Source organism: Lissotriton helveticus, chromosome 7 (genome assembly GCF_964261635.1).
Source record: "Lissotriton helveticus chromosome 7, aLisHel1.1, whole genome shotgun sequence".
Lineage (NCBI taxonomy): Eukaryota > Metazoa > Chordata > Amphibia > Caudata > Salamandridae > Lissotriton > Lissotriton helveticus.
The window spans coordinates 1,063,205,544-1,063,229,024 of record NC_136068.1 but is presented as its reverse complement, the minus strand read 5'-3'; positions in this window follow the sequence as shown (position 1 = coordinate 1,063,229,024).

Here is a 23,481-nt window from a genome sequence, read left to right as displayed (position 1 = left end):
TTTGCCATTACATTTTTCGTCCTCTTTCTGCCAGAACTTTGACTTGGTCTGTTTGACCATTTCATTTCTTTTATAAATCGCTCTTCTCTCCTCAACAAGGTTCAGGAAAGTCTTTTCTTCAGCTCTCAATTTGCAGGTTAAATTATTTCTGTAAGCATACTCATAGGTGAGTTCGTTAGTGACCATAAAGAATTCCCTCATCTGTTTAGCTTGTTTGTGTTTATTTAAAGCATTCTCAATCTTCAGGTTAGCAAAAATCTCATCATAATTAGAATAATAATACTCTAGACGACCAGTTTGATAAAATAAGCTAGCGAACACACTGCAGGTTATGCCATAAGTAAGAGGATGTGCAAAGAAGGGGTTTGGCCCAAAGGAGTAACGGAGGGCAGGTAGGGCCTATTAATGAGAAAAATACATATGTACCTTAACCTCCAATTTTTCAGAAAAATGTTACTAATATGAGGAAATAAACGAAAATGAATGCGTTTATCCTAGCCCATCATTTTGGCTGATTAGTTTTAATTATTCTTTATGCTACATTAAGTTCCAAAAAAGAACACATAATCAACTAAACAGACAGTCTCATTCTTTACAATCTCATGAAAAATGTATACACTAATACAACAAACATTTCCAAAAAATGCATTTACATTCATGACAATAAACCAAATATCATGACAATTAATCACAAAAAATAAGAACAAACAGTTGTGATGTGTGACTTAAAATCACCTTTACGATTTAAACGACACATAATGTTCCCAAAATGAAATAATACATTTATACAAAGACTCTTAGTGTCCAAAGATTTAACTACACTTATTGCAGTAGCCCTTAGTGTCCAAAGATTTAACTACACTTATTGCAGTAGCCGACGCGTTTCGAGTCCTGTTTTTTTGTATTGCCGGACTCTCATCAGGGCAGGATGAGTCTTTTCATAAAAGCCAACTGGCATTTGGGTGGCTCAGTTTAAAGGCTTACTCGGTATGAGTGAATCACTTTAACGACCATGAGGCTTCTGTAAAAGAACTTGAATCGGAACAGATCTAAATACATAAAAGCCGTTGCTTTCCGCCCGAATTGAAATCGGCCCCCGCACTTTAAGAATTCAAGCTCCACGACCTTTAACATTGAACTTGGAGTCAATAAACTAGCACGCCTGACAAGAGCACTTTCGAGAGTGGCGAGCACTGCATGAATTTACAACATAAGCCTTTAAACTGAGCCACCCAAATGCCAGTTGGCTTTTATGAAAAGACTCATCCAGCCCTGATGAGTGTCCGGCAATACAAAAAACCAGGACTCGAAACGCGTCGGCTACTGCAATAAGTGTAGTTAAATCTTTGGACACTAAGGGCTACTGCAATGAGTGTAGTTAAATCTTTGGACACTAAGAGTCTTTGTATAAATTTATTATTTCATTTTGGGAACATTATGTGTCGTTTAAATCGTAAAGGTGATTTTAAGTCACACATCACAACTGTTTGTTCTTATTTTTTGTGATTGATTGTCATGATATTTGGTTTATTGTCATTAATGTAAATGCATTTTTTGGAAATGTTTGTTGTATTAGTGTATACATTTTTCATGAGATTGTAAAGAATGAGACTGTCTGTTTAGTTGATTATCTGTTCTTTTTTGGAACTTAATGTAGCATAAAGAATAATTAAAACTAATCAGCCAAAATGATGGGCTAGGATAAACGCATTCATTTTCGTTTATTTCCTCATATTAGTAACATTTTTCTGAAAAATTGGAGGTTAAGGTACATATGTATTATTCTCATAAGTAAGAGGAAGCATATTGTATGTCACTCCCTCTGAAACAGAAGCAGGCAACTTTACACAGATGTAGCAGTCTTTGACTTCCATGACCTTAACATATTCTCCCAGAAGTCTTGAAAATGTGTTGCTAAAAAAATCACTAACAGACCTATCTTGAAGAGCCTCTGGTCTGTGATCAATAACTTTGTTAGCCTTGCCTGTTGCACTATGTTTGTCTTGACTAGTTGAAGCTTTGCTTGTCATATTGACCTTGTACATCTCCTTATCGATCCCGAAAGGAAAGATGACAACTAAAACTAACCAGAGCAGAATTAATATGAGCATACATATCAGAGTCATCTTACAGCATCTTTTAAAAATGGAGCATTTTGAGGTATTAGTCATCATAACTAAAGGCATTTTCACTAGCCTTGTTAAAGAAAACAAAAATTTAAAATAACTCAAAAATATCTAAAAGTTTTAACACCCCCCCTTTTTCAAATGTTTTTTTTTTTTTAAAACCCTCTAACAGCTTTTCTTCGACCTTATGTCACAAGTTATTTTCCAACTAAACACAATTTCTTTGACCTTGTGTCTCCTAATACATTTTCTTCAGCCTTATACCTCAATCATTGTCACTATTGTCTTCGATTTCTTCCTGACTGCTACTGTTGATCTCAACTATAGGAGGAATTACTATATAAGTCCACTCAGGAGACTTATATTTCTGATTTGGCCTTAAAACTCTTTTTGATTTTCTAGAGATAACTTCTATTTTTCTTCCTAGCTCTGCTTTCTTTTCATCGTCTTTCTGACTAGTTATCTCATTTACTTGCTCTTTTGATCTGTTTATCAATTTGAATCTCAGACCTCCATTTTCACTTGGCCAGTTATCACCTTTTCTTGGTAATTTCTTCTTTGGCTCAGTCACGTTCGATTCTGTTCTCCAAGATCTCTTTCTCAACCTGTTTAATTGAATATCTTCATCACTCTCTCCAGAATCACTGTCAGAAACTTCAATTCTTGACTCAGGTATTTCTCTACTCGGCAACTTCACTCCGTTAGGAACATTATTTTCATAACTGGTACTTGGCAATTCTTCTTCTTCTTCTTCAATCACCTTCAACTTCCCAGCTTCAGATTTCTTGTTCCTGCATTCGGAGCTTCTTTTCTGCTTTTCAATACTCTCCTGGTCTTGTTTCTGAACTTGATCAGGTTCTTTTGCCTCTTCCGCTTCTTTTTCAGATTCCTCTGCTATTTCTTTTTCTAGCAGATCTTCATCATCTTCAGAGTCTACAACAATGATTTTTAAATCTTTTTCAATCAAATCTCCATTCACAGATGAATTTTCCAGATGTCGACCTTCCTGTCGATCTTCAGAATCTGGATTTTCTTCAGCTTCTTCTTCAGTATCTGAATCAGCTGTTGTATCACTCTCTTCATCAGAATTTTCAGGTGTAGGTATAGGGATAGTATGACTGGGATGAATCCACCTTTTTATACCTCTACACTTTACTGCATTCGTTGTCACAAGTATCACCGGTCTCGGTTTCGGCCACCTCGGTACCAGACAGTTTCTTCTTCAGTGAACTTTTGTTCTCACCCAATCTCCAGGTCTCAGATCATGCGTTTGCACTTTGTCTCTTGACTGTACTTCAGTTCCCACCTGATTAGACACAGAAGTCACGACGTCAGACAGCTTCTTACAGTATTCCAAAATTGCACTGTCATTAATGCTCAACAGTTTTCCAAATGGTATAAATGCTTGTCTCATGACTCTGCCCATGAGTATGTCATGTGGACTCAAGCCTGTCTTTTTATCTGGTGTACTCCTTAGGGTCATCAAAACAAGTGGAAGAGCATCTGTCCACTTTATACCTGTTGCTAGACACATTTTCCCTATTCTGTTCTTGATAGTGCCATTTATTTGCTCTACAACTCCAGATGCCTCTGGTCTGTATGCACAGTGTAACTTCTGCTCAAATGTAATGCTTCACAAATTAATTTATACAGTCTGTTATCAAAATGACCTCCTCTATCACTCTCAATAGTTACAGGGAATCCGTATCTTGGTATAATCTCTCTCAAAAGCAATTTCGCTACAGTAATTGCATCACTGTGACGTGTGGGAAATGCTTCTACCCATCTTGAAAACAAACAGACAATTACCAAAACATATTGTAAGTTGTTGTGTTTGGGCATCTCAATGAAATCCATCTGTAACCTGGTGAAAGGACCACCCTCCCGTCCTATGGTTCCCGTTCCCACAACTGTCTTTCTGTTTGGGTTCATTTGTTGACAGATTAAACACCTTTGACAAAGGGATTCTGCAATTGTTCTGAATTTGGTATTAAACCAAGTTTCTTTGAAAAGCCTAACCATCGAATCTCTTCCAATATGTCCTGGGCCATGATACATTCTGGCCATGTCAGCAATCATGCAATTTGGTAAAACTACTCTGCCATCTTTGTAAGTCCAAACTCCATCCTCATCTCGCTGTCTACATTCTGTTCTCAACCATGTGTTTTTCTCTTCATCATCAGCTTCATCTTGTAAATCTTTTACTTCCTGCCAAGTCTCAACTATTGATGTTAGCATTAATGAACTCAGAACATGTTCATCGTTTTTCTCTCGATTTAGTGCAAAATTGTTTCTTGCGCAGTATTTTGCTATTTCATCTGCGTAAGCATTTCCTTTGGTGATAAAATCTTCACCCTTCTTATGAGCAGCACATTTTACTACTGCAATTTCTTTTGGCAACTGTATGCCATCAATTAGTCTTTTGATAAATTTTGCATTTCTGATTGGTGAACCTGCTGATGTCATGTAGCCTCTCTGAGACCAGAGCTGTCCATAATCATGCACAACTCCATACCCATACTGGCTATCAGTAATTATAGTAATTCTCAAATTCTTTGCTCTTTCACATGCACGTATCAAAGCAATCAATTCAGCCACTTGTGCTGAACGAATTCCTTCAAGACATGATGCTTCCACAACCTCTGCAACTGTGCAGACTGAGTAAGCTGCTCTCAAAAAGCCTTCCTTTGATCTTAGACAAGAACCATCAACAAAGTAGACATGATCTGAAACAGGCAATGGTACATCTTTAATGTCCTGCCTTGGCTTGGTACAGTATTCCAGAACATCCAAGCACTCATGATCAACATCGTTTTCATTTCCAATTTCAATTGCAGTACCATCAGCCAACAATGTAGAAGGATTTAAATTCACACATCTTGCTATTGAAACATTATCTGATCCCAGAATAATCTTTTCATATTTTGTGAGTCTATTGCTTGTCATATGTTGCGTTTTGCTCCTAGTGAGGAGAATTTCAACTGAATGGGGAACATAGACTTTTACAGGAAATCCCATTATGATTCCTTCACTCTGTTCAAGGCTCACACTTGTTGCTGCAACTGCTTTTAAGCAACCTGGTAATGCTTTTGCAACTGGATCAAGGACTGCTGAGAAGTATGCAATAGGTTTCCTCAAATTTCCTTGTCTCTGAATTAACACAGACAATGCACATCCTTCTCTTTCACTGCAATACAGCTCAAAATCTTTTTCATAGTCTGGCATGCCCAGAGCTGGAGCGTCACACAAGCTTCTTTTAAGTTTTTCAAAAGCTTCCAACTCAATTTCAGTAAGGACAATTGGATCTTTTATGTCAGATTTTGTCAGTCTCTGCAGTGGTTTCGCAATTACTGAAAATCCACTGATCCATTGACGACAGTAGCTAACCATACCCAGAAACATTCTTACCTGTCTTTGTGTTTTTGGAGGTTGCATTCCCTGAATCATTTTAATTCTCTCAATTGTCACTTGTCTGATTCCTTTTGCAATTCTATGACCAAGATATTTTACTTCTTGTTTACAAAACTGCAATTTTGCAGGAGACACTTTATGTCCTTCATCTGCTAGGTGATTCAAAAGAGTAATCGTATCTGTAACACAGTTGTCTCTTGTTTTTGCTGCCACTAATAAATCGTCAATATACTGGACTAATGTTGATCTGCCAGGTAGATTTAAATCTTCCAAAGATTTCTTTAACAGCTCATTAAAGATAGAAGGACTCTCTGTATACCCTTGAGGAATTCTACACCATGCGAGGGTCCTACTTTGGAACCTAAAAGCAAAGATTTCCTGACTCTCTGGATGCAATGGAACAGTAAAGAACGCATTGCAAAGATCAATGACAGTATACCATTCTGCATCATGCGGAATCTGGTAAAGAATGACTGCTGGATTTGGAACAACTGGACAACAAGGAACAACAATTTGGTTAACCTTTCTCAAATCCTGAACAATTCTGTACGTTCCGTTTGGCTTTTTGATCCCCATAATTGGTGAATTACAAGGACTGCTCTCAATTTCTTTTAGAACACCTTGCTTTATGAATTTTTCAATCACAGGAATGACACCCTCAATTGTTTCAGCTTTCATTTTATACTGTGGAATGTTTGGAAATTCAATTCCCTGCTTTACTGTAATTTTGACTGGATCAACATGTTTCATCAGACCCATTTCATTTCCAGTTAAATCCCAAATTTTAACTTTGACTGTCTGTTTTAGTTCTTCAGGTAAATTTTCTTTATCAAATACAGGACATAATTTTGTTTCTTCTGCTTCAACCATCATCATTGTTAATTTGTACAGCCCATCTTCCTCCATGGTTTGTAACTCAATTCCTTCTGGTGAGCAATATATTCTGCAATTCATCTTGCACAATATATCTCTCCCCTGCAAGTTCACAGGACTGCTATTGCAAACTACAAATCTGTGTTTGTCTTTAAAATTGCCAATTTCTACCTTCACAGGTTTTGTCAACTCTTTTAATTTGCTGATTACTTACACCAACTACTTGGATGGTATCCCCAGAGAGAGGCAGGTTTTCACTGATCTAACAGTAGGACGGGTAGCACCAGTGTCCACAAGAAAAGTGATTTCTACATCATTCACTTTACCATTTACATATGGACCAGACTGGTCAACCTCAAGAGTGGCTCCAATTACACACTCTTCCCCCTCTCTTGGGCACCGTCAGAAGCAGTCATCTGAATCACTCCCTTGATTTCCTGTAATCAAAAATTGTCCTGATGTATTTTGCACATTTGGCCTTTGAATTCTTATTACCTGATCACCTCTGCTGAATCCTGTATTTGCATTATACCTCTGACCACCCCCACAGTTTGGCATAGGAGGTTGTGGAATCTGACTCTGCTGGTGTACTAACTGTCGCTGTAGCTGTTGCTGAAGACTCAACTCATTGAGTTGTTGTTGTAGCTGTTGCTGCAGATCTACATAATTCTGCATCTGTGGATTTAATGATGCATTTTTAAAATTTCTGGGCGGGTTTTTACACTCGCGCTTCCAGTGTCCAATTTCGCCGCAATTAAAACAAGGTAATTTTTGTTTTAGCTCCTCAATATTAACATTAAATTTTGGTTTATTAAAGTTATTTTTGAACTTTCCCTGACCCTGATTCTGGTTCTGATTCTGGACAAAATTTACATTTTTATTCTCCAAGCTTGCAATCTGATGTTCAGCTACCTTCACCTGTGCCCACATTGCTTTCTCTTTTAATTTCTTCTGTTTTGCTTCCAACTCATCACTGCAGTATTTTGCTTTTCTCAAAATATCGTCAACTGAATTTGATTGCCATCCGACAATATTATTCCTGATCATTTCTCCAATTTCAGGTCTAAGACCATAAACAAATCTGTTGATGAAGTGGCTCATGTCCTTTTCATTTAAGTTTTCATAGCCACTGTACTGTTTAAAAACCAGTAATAATCTTTCATAAAATGAATGAACTGATTCTTTTGGCTCCTGATTTGTTCTGTCTATTTTTACCCAATAAACTTCCTTTGGGGGAATCTTTTCTTTCAACCAGTAAATCACTTTGTCACACAAATACATGACTTCTGATGCTGGAGCCCCTGTTTCTTTGTTTCGCTCTGGTTCTGCTTTTGGCCAACTCACAGCAATTTTACATTCTGTCCAAAGATCTGATGGGACAACAATGTCAAAAAATCCATCCAGATCAATCCACAGAACCTTCGATACTTTGATGAATCTGTCCACCTGTCGATACCATTCCACTGGCTTCTCTCTCAACCGAGGAAAATCATTTGTGAAAAGCAGAATATCCTGTCTTGACCAGGGAACATGAACATAACCACCACCTGCAATTTCTCTCATTGGTAACTGTTTAGCTAGTTTCTCTAGTCTTTCATCGTCCTTCTTTTTGGTCCACTTCACTCTCTACTTACTCAAGTCACCCAACTTTTTGATGTAAACAATCAATTCTTTTATATGCAAAATTCTTCCCATTGTATTAAAATTTTCAATGTCCTTCTCAGTAAAGTCTAATCTGTAATGTTTCCCCAAATTTTTCTGTCTGCTCAAATCAATTTCTAATTCTGCAGCCAGTTCCTCCAGCTGATTATATTTGTTCTTTGTTTTCCATTGAATGCTCTTACTGATGAACAAAAGTTCATCATCTCGATAATACTTCAAACTGTCAGGACCAATTGTGCCAATTATTAACTCCTCTAAATCTGCCTTTAATTTTGCAACATCAAGTTTTGAATTTGATTCTGTTTTCTCTGAGGTTTCAGTATCTGACTCTGCACCCATTGGTGTTTCATTTAGAGACCCTTAATTAAATGTCAAATCAGGCATTTTTGTTTTCTCTCGATGTATTTCAGTTAATTCCGAATAAAACTTTTCAGCTACTTTCTGAATTTCTGCATTTAATGGAATTGTCAAATTTGATTGTTTAATTTCACCTTGATCAAAAACAGGTTGAACAGGACCAATAGTTACTGGAACTGTCACTGCTTCCATGCCCTTAGTTAACTGCCGAATTAATTTTTCTTTTGATCGTAAATATTCTGAAGTATTTGCACCTTCCTCCTCTCTGCCAGTTCCCATTTGATTTTCAGGAACTTCCCTTCCCATTGGGTTTTCAGGAAAATTTCTGTTGTCATTATAAGCACTAGAATGTGTTCTTGTTTCAAATCTTTCAGGAGTTCCAAAAGATTCAGAATTATTCAGATACAATCTGGGTGATTCTTCATTTAATGGAGGTGCACTTGGTGTGGTTCTTGGAGAAACCATTGGAGTGGACCATGAACAAGCTGGTTTTAAAGTGCTCTGCTTTTTATTAGTCATATAGATTTCTTCTAATACTGCATCTTCTGATTCACTTTCTACAACAGTATTATTTTTCTTTTGGGTACTCTTTTCACCTGGCATTCCAGAAACCATTTCTCTAATCACATAAAGACCATCACACATGTCTGCCTGTCTCCACCGACGCATTCTATCCTCATGTGTTTCCCGTTTGTAAATCGATGTTTTAGGAGGTCTAATTAAACCATTTGCTTCCTTCTGAAGTTGAAACATCTCATCCTCCCATTCAACTAAAGCTTCGAATTGTGTTGGTCTGGGCTTTGGTACAAGAGCTGACATCTTTTCTCTCAAATTTTTCAAAATTCTCATGTTAAATGAACCATCATCAGGCCAGGCTAAAAAACCATCATCTTTAGTGTAATGTTTCCAAATATCAAACCATAGGCAAGTATGATAACCATATTCACCTTCCATATACGCTGCAGGTGTTTTGTATTTATGAAGTAATTTTCCACCTCGCGTTTTAATTTTCTTATCAGGAGAAATAAAAATGTTAAATCTCTGAAATAATGTAAGCTTTTTCTCTGCTTTCTTGTAAAAATAACTCATTTTTAAAGCAAATCCACTTAGTTGGAAATGATCGTAAATATTTCCTGGTTGTTTCGCAAAACCAGCCAATCCGTGCGCGAAACACACCAACAAGCCAATCAGGGTTAAGCTACGTCACCACCTTGCTCAACCAATAGAAATGGTGCTTTCCCAAAGAGCCAATCAATTTACAGCTTGTCCAAGTCACGAGAGCCAATCAGTGTACAGCCTGTGACGTATGTTACCCTATCACTGCGCGGACCGTGTGACGTACACAGTCGGTGCGGTTTCTCGCGTCTCACTCTCAGCGCTCACCCCACCTTCACAAAACTTTTCACGGCGCTATTTTAAGAACACTTTTTCAATATAACTCAATTAATAACGACAAAAAGAACAAACCATTTGTCTGTTTCTCTAAAATAAGTGACAGATTTTTCAGTCATGCAAGTATTCTTTTATGTGGAATAGACGACGCTACTCTCACAGAATATACATTCGCCGATAAAGTAAACTTTTACTCTACCCTTCAAACAAGTGATAACGAACTCGTTTCCCTCTGAATGCACATAAAGTAGCAATTCAAAGTTTAACTCGAACGGAATTACAGAATCATTTACGCACTTTTAAACGGAAAGTTTCCCTAACCATACATACATGAAATCCTGGCAGGACTCTAACTAGCCACAGAAATCCTGAATCGCCAGCAAAATAAACCACGTTACTTTACCCTTCACTCAAGCTTGAATATATTCTATTACTCTTTTCGCAGTGAATTTTAGAACGGGCTCTTTGTCCCTATACTCAAAGTTACGATTTCATAGATAATTCTCACTATACATGCACTCTAGTACACCTATATCCCTAATGCGTGTTGTACGACCACAACACTTGTGATATACAATAATATCACTATTCTGAAACAGATCAAATGCACTGTGTAACTTCACTCATGTCACACCACTCTGTACCGGTACAACTAGGAATTTTCACACTGCAGGAAAAAGCCTTTCGACTACACGTAACACAAGAGAACAAACTCGACATATGTTAGACATCGATCCTATGTAACTACCATATAGTATGTTGGTTACCATAGCAACCATCAAGTCTGCTACCTGGAAAATGATCCAGCGGCTCTATGGGAAATATGTCATAAGCAACGCTACCCAATTCCACAATACTCACCATTAAACCTAAATCACTCACAAGGCCCATAAACTAACATGACATATTTTGAACAGCTGAATCATGTGACTTGATTAACCTATTCACAAAATATATACATTTATATACAACTATAGTAAAATGAATTCATCATATTTTAACAAAACCCTACAATTAATTAAGCCACTGTGGCGATAAGATCTTGCTAATAGTAACCTAATACATGAAATAACAAGGCCAGCTTGTTTTTCAAAGAAAGTATTTATTAACTATTTATTCTTAGAAGATGCATTTGAATCTTTTTATTAAAGCATGTTATTAAAGTTTAGCAAAGAGGTAATGACAGTCTCAAGCAAAAATCAAAAGCAAAATTCAAGCAGAAATAGCGGTTTTGGCTTCATCTAAATTCTAAGTCCCTGGCTACACTTGCTCCATTAAAGAATAAAGGGTAAAAGTCTTTAGGCCCTAAAAGGTCTCTTACGTGCTCCAAATGAAGTCCGTCAGCACGACAAGTCCATCTAAAGGTCAGCAAGCAGCAGCTTCTCTTCCCGGGGGGAAGAGTTTTTATACCTTTCTTCGCTAACTAATCTAAGAAAAACTATATTCTTTTCTGCTCGGGCTGGGCTTTCATTGGCTGTCAAGTGACAGGCCATAGTGTCATTTCATTCCACAAAACTTTTAGTTCCGTCTCTTTCTTAGAGTCCATTGTCCTCGCCTTCGAGTCACGAAGCTTCCTTCTGTTTGCAACATTTTATTTGAACGACCATAACTTCCTTTCGCTTGTCGCACTCCTCTGCCGGTTCCTGGCCTTGGCCTTGCTGACTAAAAGAACAGTCAGCTCATCACGTTTATTTATTTCACTTCCACATGAATTACTTGGTAGAGAATTTCTTTTCATTTTCACGTTGGACTCTTGCTTTCTCTGAGCAGAACTTTTGCCAAGCACGAATGCACTAGGCCCAAACCATCTTTAATGTTAACTAGTATATAAACAAACACAAAAGAATAATTAATGCAAGAAATGAAATTCGTTCTGTTACCCACCCACCATTGCTAATAATTAACCCATTAGTCTATATTACCTAGCAGGAGCAAACAAATAAAGCAGCATTTATATCTACCATTCTTCACTTATTCCAGCAGGATTCTCCGCATACCTGTGTAAAATAAAAGACACCACATAGACAGAAGCATACATAAAATAGGCACATGCTATTAATTAAAACTGCCGCAATTAATAAGACAAATAGACAAACAAACAGGGTTAGCATATTTATTTTAAAACGTACTTGCTGCAACATAGAGCACATAATATTAATCCCATAATGTTCGTGAATGCAATACTTAATCTAGGTTGAATTAGTAATCACACAGCACACTTTATTAATATAATTAATAAATTATGGAAGTATAACTTCGCGAGCTGAAATGTAATTCATTTCTGAATCTCGCTCCATCATAGGCACCTACCCAACCTAGTGGGATCTAAACTCTCCTGAGTTGGAGAAAGGGTGTGTTAGACCCTTGACTACCCAGCCCTAAATTCAGTAGAACTTACATTATTCTAGACTTGATTTATATGTACCTAGTACCTATAGTGGTTTTCAGTTAGTCACTCAATGAGATTATCTGGTAAAACAATAGCAAGCTTGAATCCTGACCGCTGCACACCATTGTGAGAAGTTGGCCTGGTATATGCTGACCACTAGTTATAGTGGGCACCTTGTACCAGTCCAACCAACCTTTATTAATAATTAGGTTAAAGACAACCTTATATGAAAGCTATCCTAGTGGTAGCTATGGAGAGCAGCCTTCAGGCTAATTCTCGAAGGAATGTAAAGTAGCTTGTTTTACCAGTCTATAACCTCCTATGACCAAATGAAAGGAGAACCACACAGGTGTTATTATAAAAATATGTATTTGTTACTAAACACTCTCTACTAATCTCTTTATGAGATTAGAGCCAAAGTACACAATATAAAATCACTAGAATTACAGTAAATAGCACAATACACAGTGGGCTCCAGGGGGAGACCAAACCATATACTAAGAAAGTGGTATAACAACCACGACTTGACAAGACACAGTGCCTAGAGCATGTAGAAATGCTGGGACCCCAAGGAACCACCCAAGATAGTGACACAAGGGACCCACAGGGGACGCGTGCAGTGTGAGAACACAGCCGCGAGCCCCGTACAACTCTATGGGAAAGTCGCAGTTGGAATTTTAAAGTTTAAGGACACTTAGGAGAGGACTTTGAGCAAACCCTTTTAAACTTAGAAGTTTCTAAGGCCAGCACCAATGGAGCACCAGAGAATGGTGTCGGGAATCTTCACCGTTTTCAATGGCGTGATGCTGCAAAGTGCTGCTGCCGTGAAGAGGAAAAGTGTCCGGTTGGATCCTAGCCTGGACTGGGGATGAGAAGAACCTGAAAGCAGAGAGGACAGAGTCTGGGTCACTTGCCAGTGACCAGGGACTCGGTAGACGAATGCCCACCGATGTCGGGTGCTTCAAGTGAGAAGAGGTGATGCTTGACTCTGCAGCCACATGGACCAGGAGATGTTGAGGACAATGAAAGTCTGTAGGCGAGCTGTGCTACAAAGAATGTCAAGTGCTGGGGGGTCAGTGTCCGGGTTGAACACCAACAAGCCTTGGCAACTGCAACCAACGCAGTTAAAGAAAAGATATTTCGGTGAGGACCAGCAAGATCCTGGGGACTCCCCAAGCACTGGAGAATCAGGGCACATCTGGAGCAACCAGGAAAGCCCACTAAAAATTAAAGTTGCCTTCACAGGGACCCACATGCCAATGGACCAGGGATCGCAAAGGGACCTCGAAAGGAATCACTAAATACCAGACCACAGAACACTTGTGGAGTGTAGGCTGGTAATCTTCAGAGGAATCACTGCTTGGGGTCTGGACCACAAGTAGCCCAAAGCGCAGCTTCAGGTTTTGCCGGAAAGCAGATGCTTCTGTAAATGGACACGGTGCCCAGGGGTTCAGGTGGCACGGTCCCCACGAGGGATACGGGTCTCAGGTTTGCTGAGCACACTAGTCGACCTAAGGGCAGTGCTTAATTTGTGCCGGTGCTTTCCGGTGCTTAGCACCGGCACTTACTTTTCAGAGCCGGGTCTACGTCAGTCTGCACGACTTATTAGAATTAATACTGACTGCTAAGTGACTCGCAGTCGGCGCAGAGTGGTTCTGGGTCTCCTGAGTCCCAGTGTGCTTCAGTTCAGTGAAGTCAGTCAGTGTGAATGTGAGCCTGGAGCCGATCAGCTGGAGCAAAGTAATTGCTCGCTACATTTATCATTAATCATAATAATGATACTCACCTGACTCTTGGCGTCATCATGGCGGGCGCGGTGTCGCACGGGCGCGGCCCTTAGTTCAGACTGTTGTGTTGCTGGTGGTGGGTGGGACTCGGGAGCAGTACTGGGCGGGAGTCAGACAATGATTGGGTCGGATTTGGTTGTGCGCGCTGCACGCATATTTCTTTCCGCTTGCTACGGCCCTGCACACCTGCACCTCACAAGTTAGAGCCAGTCCGACCAAGTCGTGGGCAGGCAGCACCACCACCACCAGGTGGCCTAACAATTAAGAAAGTGCCCCGCAAGCAGCCACGGCCGACCCCGACGAGTGTAAGGAACTGTAAGTAATATATCACAATAGGGCCGCGGGGTTACGTTTTTAAAGAAGGCCCTCCCTGCCTGGCCCAAGTTTCCTCAGCATTGGATTTATGCACTGCACTCTGCCTGGGCTGGACTGGTGTGGCCCACTAGCGGCCGCCGACGTCGTAGTACGGTCCGGTACACTTTATTATCCAGTGCTTTAAATGGAAAAAAATAAGTGCAGGTACTCATCAAATTGAGTTAGGGGTGTGGCTAGTAGGCGGGGCTAGGGGCGGGGCTGAAGTGCAACCTATGCCCAGACAGTGTTAACAAGTAAACAAATTACAAAATAATGACATAATATAATCAGGAACTATTCTGCATTACCCAGCATAAATTGCCTTTTCTTGCTGCATAAATGAATCAAACCTGATGCATAATTACAGTGGCTCTGATTATTATTTATTTGCGTTGTGCTCAGTACTCACATTCTCATGTGCAGACACACTGACACAGGCCCGAGCACACACTCACAAAGGCCTGAGCACACATGCATGTACAAAGCAGTCCGCACACATTCTTTAAAACACCTTGGACTACCCAGATTCTATATCTCCCTCTTTCCCTTACACCTGAAGGCACACACACGCCGTTAAACACTAACAATCCGTCACACACTCGCACAAAAGGCTCACAGGATAGAGGACCCTTTTACCTCCTCACCTCCCGTGGCATCCTTAATTTCCGTTCTCAGTGGGTCACCTGGATTCCAGGGTGCGCACAATGTACATCAAAGTGTAAATATAATTGACAGAGCAGTGTCTGAATGGTATGGACACTGCTCTGTCAAGCTCAGCATGAAGGTGAAATTATCAACACCTACAAGTCAAAGATGCAGCTGAGCTGCTGATGAACGATTTCAATTCCGCAGCAACTCAGCACAGGACTACAGGGGCACTTTGGCTGTCAGAATATCAGAGGCAGGCGCCACCCTGCCTCCGCAGAATTAGCAATGAGCAATGCATCAGATTATAGTACCGGTACTCTCCTTGGCGGGAGGAGAAGTGCCGGTACTTGAAGGGTTTAAAATAAGAAGTGTAGGTACTCAGTACCGATGAGTACCGGCCCATTTAAAGCACTGTTATTATCACAAAAGGGCCGGGCCGGCTGGCTGGTGTTAAAGTGAAAGGCACTGCCCGGCCCCTGCCTTTGAACTTCGCAGTATCCTCTGCTCCTCCCCTCCTAAACAGTTTACTACTCAGCAGCGTCACTAGGGAGGTGCGGGGGGTGCGTGCCGCACCGGGTGACACCATCACCTGGGGTGACACCAGGGTTCTCGTACAAGGTCAGGTCCAATCGTAGAAAGCGAAGCGCAGATATCTCTCAAGCAATCTATCTATACATGTCTTTATTGCCGACCGCCGTTTAAAAGGAAAATCCATTCACCTTTTCACCGCTGCCTCGGAGTCTCGTGTGGATTAATTGCAACGGTTTCATCCACCTGCATATTTCGGCTGAGGTTATCTGCATCTAACAAAGCCTTGCGAGCCGTGAGGCTTCAGCTACCGCCTAACAACTGTTTTTATACAATGATTGATCTCTCTCGTCTTCGGGGTCAGTTCACCAGCTTTACTGTGCAGTTTTTTTTCGTTTCAGTCCTCGTGAATGAGGAGGCATTGCGAGCTGATAGACGCAGTGGCGTCACTAGGGTTGGTGTCACCCGGTGCGGGTAACTCATGGTGTCACCCCCTCATGACTTACCGCATGGACCTCCTCCGCTCCGAGTCCGCCAGTGGACACAGTTGGCAAATAACGGGACCATACAGAATCCTTAGTAACGTTTGTAATTTTAGGTCCTATATTTACAAAGGCCATAGAAGAAAAATTGAATTCAACAAGGCCTATTCACAAAATGCATTTGGAGTGCATTAAGTAGTGCTCCTGTTGAATTTCTTTAGGCACTATGACACGAGTTTGTGAATTGTCCTCAAAACATCTAAAAGTGGAATAAATGGGAACACTGTGGGAGTATTCAACTCAATTAGCACAAACAGAAAGGACGGTGTGTTTACTATTTGGGAGTTGGACATTTCTGGGCTGGCTAACAAAGGCATGTAAGAGTATGGTAAAGAGTACTACTCCTGTAGAACTACCACTGAGGTCCCTCCTGATACGGCCTCACCTCTGCTGCACTGTACTTCCAACCTGCCTGGCCAAAGACAACAAATATTATTGACGCAGCTATCTTTGCCCCATTGAGGGTCCCATTACCAGTGGTTTGGAAAACAGCCCGGTGTCTCAAAATGTCACTGATATCATGGTAATTCTTGGAATGGGGGATTTATTTACGCCATTGCTAGTTGAACTACAGGACTTTTATAATAAGTGGGGAATCACCATGCATGTTTCCCCCTGGAGTTTTACTGGAATCTACGCTATTTTCAGCAGCTGCTGGGTGTGCACGAGACGCGCCGGCCCCACGGTGGTTTCAGCGGCTGCTGGATGTGCACGAGACCCGCCGGGCTCACAGTGATACCGCGGGTCGGGTATTTCCATTGGAGCTGGTAACTCCTGCTATTGCCCTATCTTAGTAGCGCAGCATTTGGAATGGGGGCCAGAAAAGTAACTTTCAGTCAGAGTTTTAGTAAGACAAACAAAAAAGAAAATCATCTCTAGTTACACTCAATACATGTAAACTGTCACTACGGGGGAACGGAGACTGAAAGAAAGACGCATACACTGGCGCCCTATCTCACAGACCGAAAAAAAACGTTCAAATGATGCTGCAATGGCATCCCATCGTTAGCATGAGTAGCTCTCGACTCTATTACCTGCCTTCCGAACGTCTGTCCATTTCGTTTTGTCTGTCTGTTTTTCTTATGCCTGTGTAGATGTTGTAAAGCGCTCTGATACCCACGGGTCCTGCCAGCACTATATAAAACTCTAAATAAATAAATATAAATAGCAACTTACATAAATTTGGCTCCACTCCATGTAAGTCTACACTTTTGATTAACTTTTCTCTCTGATTTTATCAATAGCTAAAATAAGTAAAGTTACTCAAAAGTGTAAGAATAAATTACACATTTAAATCACTCACATTTGTAGGTTACCTTTTGGACCATTGGTGTAATGCCTCCCACCCCTGACACAATATACAGCCCTCTTAACTTTGAATAATCCACGTTCAGCTGTGTTGTCTGGTACTAATATTTGCATAATTTACCTGTTCTTATGTTATTATTCCAAAAATTAACCTATTTGAGTATTAAAACGGTTGCGGCCTTCCAATCCACGCTCGTGTCGAGCTTATACTATGCAGTTGAATCCTAAACCGGTCCCAGGATGCTTGTTTCCGGTCCAGGGAAGACATGGCTTGGCAGTTCGGGCTGGACTGTTCCCAGGAGGCACAGGGTCAGACTGATTTGCATATAGCCATGTCTGAACTGGGGTGGCTGAGTGAACTAAAGAATGGTGATGGATTAAACCCAGATCAGTTGACTGGGGGTGAGTGTTTGATTTGTACAAACGCTCCGTCCATCATCCCCTTTTGTATCGCCTTATACTATGCAGTGAAGCATGATTATGACAGTAGAGTGAGTTAGAGTGAGTCTTTTCAGACTCTGCTTGGGAATGAGCAGGGAGAGCCTGAGGAATGCCCAGGCGCACAGTTTCACACTGGTTGTCTAAGCTGCCTCGGAGGGTATTCTGTCCCAAATAGGTCTCCCCAATTTTACCAGGTAGTTTCCGCCTAAGTGCAAGATAACAACTGTGGACGGCGGGGTGTGTTTTTAGCAATTCTGTAACAAACCCCCTAAACTGACTGAGGCAGAGACCCCCACTACCATGAAAGGAAACCCTGAAAACCTCCCTGTTCAGCCCTCTGTCTGTAATTACCTGCAAGAAAAAACGATTTGACACGCTTTACATAAGAATGACCAATAGTTTCCGCCCTACGTGACAGGTTTGAGAAACTGAAATATAAGCAAACAAAAAAGACAGGCATCAGTCCGTTCTGCCACCTTCACAACATGTGCAGCCGCACATAACGCTTGTAACAGTTAGAAGACCATCTCCCAATTCTTTTCACACTACTATTGTGCAACCCTCTAGCAGTTGCCTCTGTGGCAGCCCCTATTCGGAACAAATGTGTCCCAAAGTATTTTGGATTTAAACCAGTCCTGTCAATTGTCATAGCCAACACCCTTCTCAATTGGAACCTGGTAAGTAGGGTACCATCTGCATGCATTAATAGTGTCCCCCCTACTGCACCTACCCTCCGGAGGAGGAAGGCCTCCACGTGCATCACTGGGCAGCATGGGTTAGTTCGTGCCCGATGAAGGACCAGCCCCTCACCACGGGCTTCTTGATCAGTTTTTGATTTCTTAATGGTTATTAACAGCGCATCACCCTGTATCTTTGCGTGTTCAAGCTGGAGTCCACCTAGCAGGTCCTGCTTATTGCTAGCCACCAGTTCCCCTACCCTAAATGCCCCATAAAAGGCTAGTGAAAAGGCAGCTCTAAACAATAGCACCTCCCCTGTCGAACTGCAAATGCCACCCAGGGCATTCAATAGTGATGCCAGCCGCTCTAAACCTATCGGTTGTCTCGTGTCCATGGGGGTCCCTTGGATGCGCCGCCACCCCTTCAGAGCCTTCTTTATAATGAAACTATTCATGGGGTCCTTGGTACCCCTGATCTGTGCAAAGAAAGAAACAGCTGCCACGTGCCGGCTGGCTGACGCCGCAGATTGCCCCTCCCTGTGCAATGCGTCCAAGTACTGGATGAAGTTCCCTGACTGATCCCATCTCTCCGCCCAACCCTTCCCCAAAAAAGCTCAGTAAGACAAAATCGCCCCTTCGTAAGCCGTTCTGGTCCTGGGTGCTAAGCAAGATGCCACGAGGATCTGTAGCTGGGGCACCAATCTGCCAAAGTGTTTCCGGGAAGTGTGTTGGCTTCGCCTCTGCGGATGGTAGATGTACCCTGAAAACCTGCATCTTGAAGCGAGAGAGTGCATTAGCTGCATTATTTAGCACTCCTGTACCATGTTTGGCCCTAAACTGTATGTTCAGTTTCATGCACATCAGCACTATCTCCTTCAGTAGGCGGAGTATCATTTTACACCAGGCCGCCTGCTGGTTGATACATTCAACTACTGCCATGTTATCAGACCAGAAAATTACAGATTGATTACACAACTCCTGAGGCCAAACTGTCAGTGCAACCCAGATTGGAAATAGTTCCAGGAAACCTATATTAGTTGTCAGACCACTCTCCTCCCACTGCTGTGCCACCTTCTTGTTTCCAAGTATGGCGCCAAATCCCACACTGCCCGCAGCATCAGTCCATGAACCTAACTCTGCAGACGTAGTGGGGGAACCGAGCCACACTACCCTGCCGTTGAAGCCCTCCAGAAATGCGATCCAAATCTGCATGTCCTTGCGGACCTCGGCCGGCAGTCTTGTGTGATGGTGCTTCTCCCGCAGACCTGTCATGGTCTGCAAGATTGAGTGGGAGAATGGTCGTGCCATGGGTATCACTCTCAATGCGAAGTTCAACTGGACAACAGTCTGTTGTAGCTGATGGAGTGTCACTTTGTCTTTGGCCAAACATTGCTGGAGTGCTGCTCTAAATTTCAATATTTTTGTCTTTAGGTAACCAAAAACAAACCCTGTACCAATTCAATGCCCAAGAATTCTATTGTTGTTGCTGGACCCACCATCTTTCCTGGCGCCAGCGGGACCCCGAAAGCTTGCATGAGCATGCAAAATTCCTGCAATGCCCACGCACACTCCTGAGAGCCCGCCGACCCGAGGAAGAGAAAGTCATACAGATAATGCATGACGTGTTGGTGCCCAGTTGTCTGTCTAAAGACCCACTCCAAAAAAGAACTGAATTTCTCAAAGTAGGCGCAGGAAACAGAACAACCCATGGGCATACACATATCCATATAGAATTTGCCTTGAAATGAAAAAACTAGCAGATGGTGATCTAGAGGATGAACCGGCAGTAGCCGGAAAGCGGATTCAATATCTGACTTTGCCAGCAAGGCCCCTGGTCCCAAAGCTCTCAGCATATCCACCGCCTGGCCAAAGGAGGCATAGTTAACGCTACAGATGTCTTCATTGATGTCGTCATTCAGCGATGCGCCCCTAGACGCTGACAGATTATGAATCAGCCTGAACGCGCCCTCCTCTTTCTTTGGCACCACGCCCAGGGGTGAGCAAACAAAATTGTGCACAGGGATGTGATCAAAAGGACCCGCTATTTTGCCCGGACGCAGTTCTTTTGCAATTTTGGTCGCTGCCACCTCCGGGTTGTTCCTAACAGACAGCTGATTTCTACACTCTAATGTTCCTGTGCAATCCACCGCTGGGATCCTAAAGCCATACAAAAAACCTTCTCGCAACATCCTAACAGAGGCATGGTCTGGGTACCTGTTCAGCCAAGGAGTCATAGCCAGAATGTCAATGGGTGAATGCGACACCAGCCGTACTCTCTCCCTATTCCTGTTTCTTTCTTCCCCTGTTACCAGAGGAGGCGCTACCTTTTTTGCGGCATGTTGTTTCTGGGTGGGAAGGTTGATTACAAATGGAGCATGCGTGTCTGAACTTACACATGCCTTGTGCCCTGGTGCATGATCGTTTATTAACATCCCAGCAAACCCCTTTTCGCCCCCCCACTGCTCCCCGCACTAGGGGCCGTGCCCCCGCCCTGCGCCGGCCGAAAGGGCTGAGGTGATTTGGGAGTGTAACCTCTGTTCCAGCTCTGCCCCGCATTATCAGGCTGTCCTGCTGTAAATTCACTATACCATGATATTGGGTCAACCTGGTCTCAGGTAAGTGATGAGTCAAACTCTTTAGCTTTCCTGAAACTCATGTCAAATCCTTCCATCCTACACCCCCATATTTATCATGCAACATTGTGATTCTGCTCTGGTAACACGCCATCTCTGCTTGCAAGTTAGGGGAACGCTCAGCTATTATAGCCATAAATACAGAGAAGGCCCTAATCCAATTGTTCAAAGTTTCCTCCACCCTGAATCTCGCCATTTCCACCCGCCATTCACTAGGCAACATCCAATCTTTCTGCTTCCTAGCATATTCCATTTCCCTGTTATCCACAAGCAAAGAAAACATATTGACATAAGTGCAAGCCCAAATTAATTCCTTCACTTCTCGTGTTACATGCCTTGCCAAATGTTCCCTCCTAGATGGTAATGTACCCTCGCCCAGCAATGGTAATGCCAACTCCTTACCAATTTCCCCGGCACCCGCTGGTTCTACCATCTTGTCTTTTCCAGTGTTGCTGTCTGGATGCGCTGTTTGGGGTGGGCTAGGAATACTTGGCCTCTCGCTACTTGGGGCAGCCATGATCTTCGCCACCATCCTATGTGCCTCCGCTAAAGGATCCTCCCCCACCTCTTTCGCGCCCACTGAAGACGGTAACATCCCCCCTTTCCTAGCCAAGGGAGAACTGCCGCTATCTGAGCCGCTAGCTCAGGTGGGACCTGGCCAACCACTGCTGGTGCTGAAACAGGGATGGGGGCTGCTGCGCTCGGGACAGGAATCCCCGGGACTGGCGCGGGGTTAGATGTGGGCACCACCTGGACTACACCTGGTACCACTGGAGGCACTGAACTTGGTGTTGGCCCCAGCGTGGCAGGTGCCGGGGTTGCAGGAATATTTGCCTGAATCTGAGGAGTAGGTATAGGGATCACCGGTGGCACCAACCCCCCTAAAGGACCCCCCCTGAAGGACCCTCTCCACCATGCTGCTTTGGATCTCGAACATTCCCCCTCTTGGCTCTAGCCCGCTTGGGGACTGGACCCAATTCCCCCCACGGGGTTGCGGGGGCACTATCGTTCGCTTGGGCCTGCCTGATGGCCCAGTCTGTTCATCCAACCTCTGCCTGACCTCCTCCACGCTCTTTCGTATCTGTTCTACTTTCCCCCATCTCCTGTTCATCGTTGCCATACTACGCATCATACCTTGCAGCATATGTTCAATGCGGGAACGCTTTGCGTCACGTTTACTGGCCATCCTCTTTCACCCAACAACTGCTAGGTAACCTACACCTGTGATAACGCTGCGAGCACAATGCTTTTTTTGCTACCACCAGGACTTAACCCGGCTTTTACCTGCAGAAGTTGGGGGTACTCAGACTGGCTGTAAGCACCACACAACTGGGACCGCACCACACCACCTAGCCTGGGTGTTGGGCGAGCGCACTCTAGCCCGGCGGCCCTCAGAAGCAGTAAAATGCAGGCCTGCCTGTGTCCCCTTTCAGCGATGTCCCCCAGCCGCGCTCCTTGTCATTGAGTATGCAGAGCACTCCCTATGTACTCCTGCGATGCAAAAAACAATATTAGAACATATTTGAGGACACACAAGCGATATAATTTATTCAAACCAGCAGTTGCAGTATCCACCGATTCAATTCAGTTCAAACCAATAAAGTATGTTGGTTTATATTGGGGTCAAAGAAAACCACGACCCCAGGTATCAGAGCACTTCACATGAGCACCAGTAACCTTACACAAGCATTCAAGGCACAGTGAGTTTAAATGATCTGCCCAGAATCACAGTATTTGAGTTCTTTTGTATGCAAAGTTAAATTGCTTATTGAGCTGCTGCTCTTATCTGCCCCCCAAAAGTCCCCCCAGACCGCGTGCCCTCCTGCTTCTGGATTTGCACAAGATCAGAACAATCCCCCGTGCTCCCCTGCCCCGCTCCACCAGCTCAAAACAAAGTATGTGGACGCGACCCCGAGGATCGAACCAAGCAACAGTTCGAAACAAGCAACAGAAGCGTTTTTTAAATGGATTAATGAATTCCCAGGTCTAATAAAGAAACCTGCACCGCAGCTCGAACTTCGCCCCCCCACCCCTGCTTCGAATTCGACTGCTCGGACCGGAAGACCACCACCGCTTCTATTAGGAGCCCACACCCGATATGCGGCAGGACAAAAATTGGTCCGGCCCAACCACCTTCTGTTTCCGCGAGCCTCGCCACCCGATCTGGCCGCGCTCAGCTGCCCAAATCTGTCCCCGGTACCTGCAGCGCCTGGGAGCACCAAAACACCGCAATGCCCGCAAACTGCACCGGCTCTCCGACAGCGCGCCGGCTCCCCGCTCCGCAATCGATGTTCCCGGGCACTCTTGATCCCCGCTCCACAGCCACTGACGCTCCAGGGGAAAAGAACAAAAG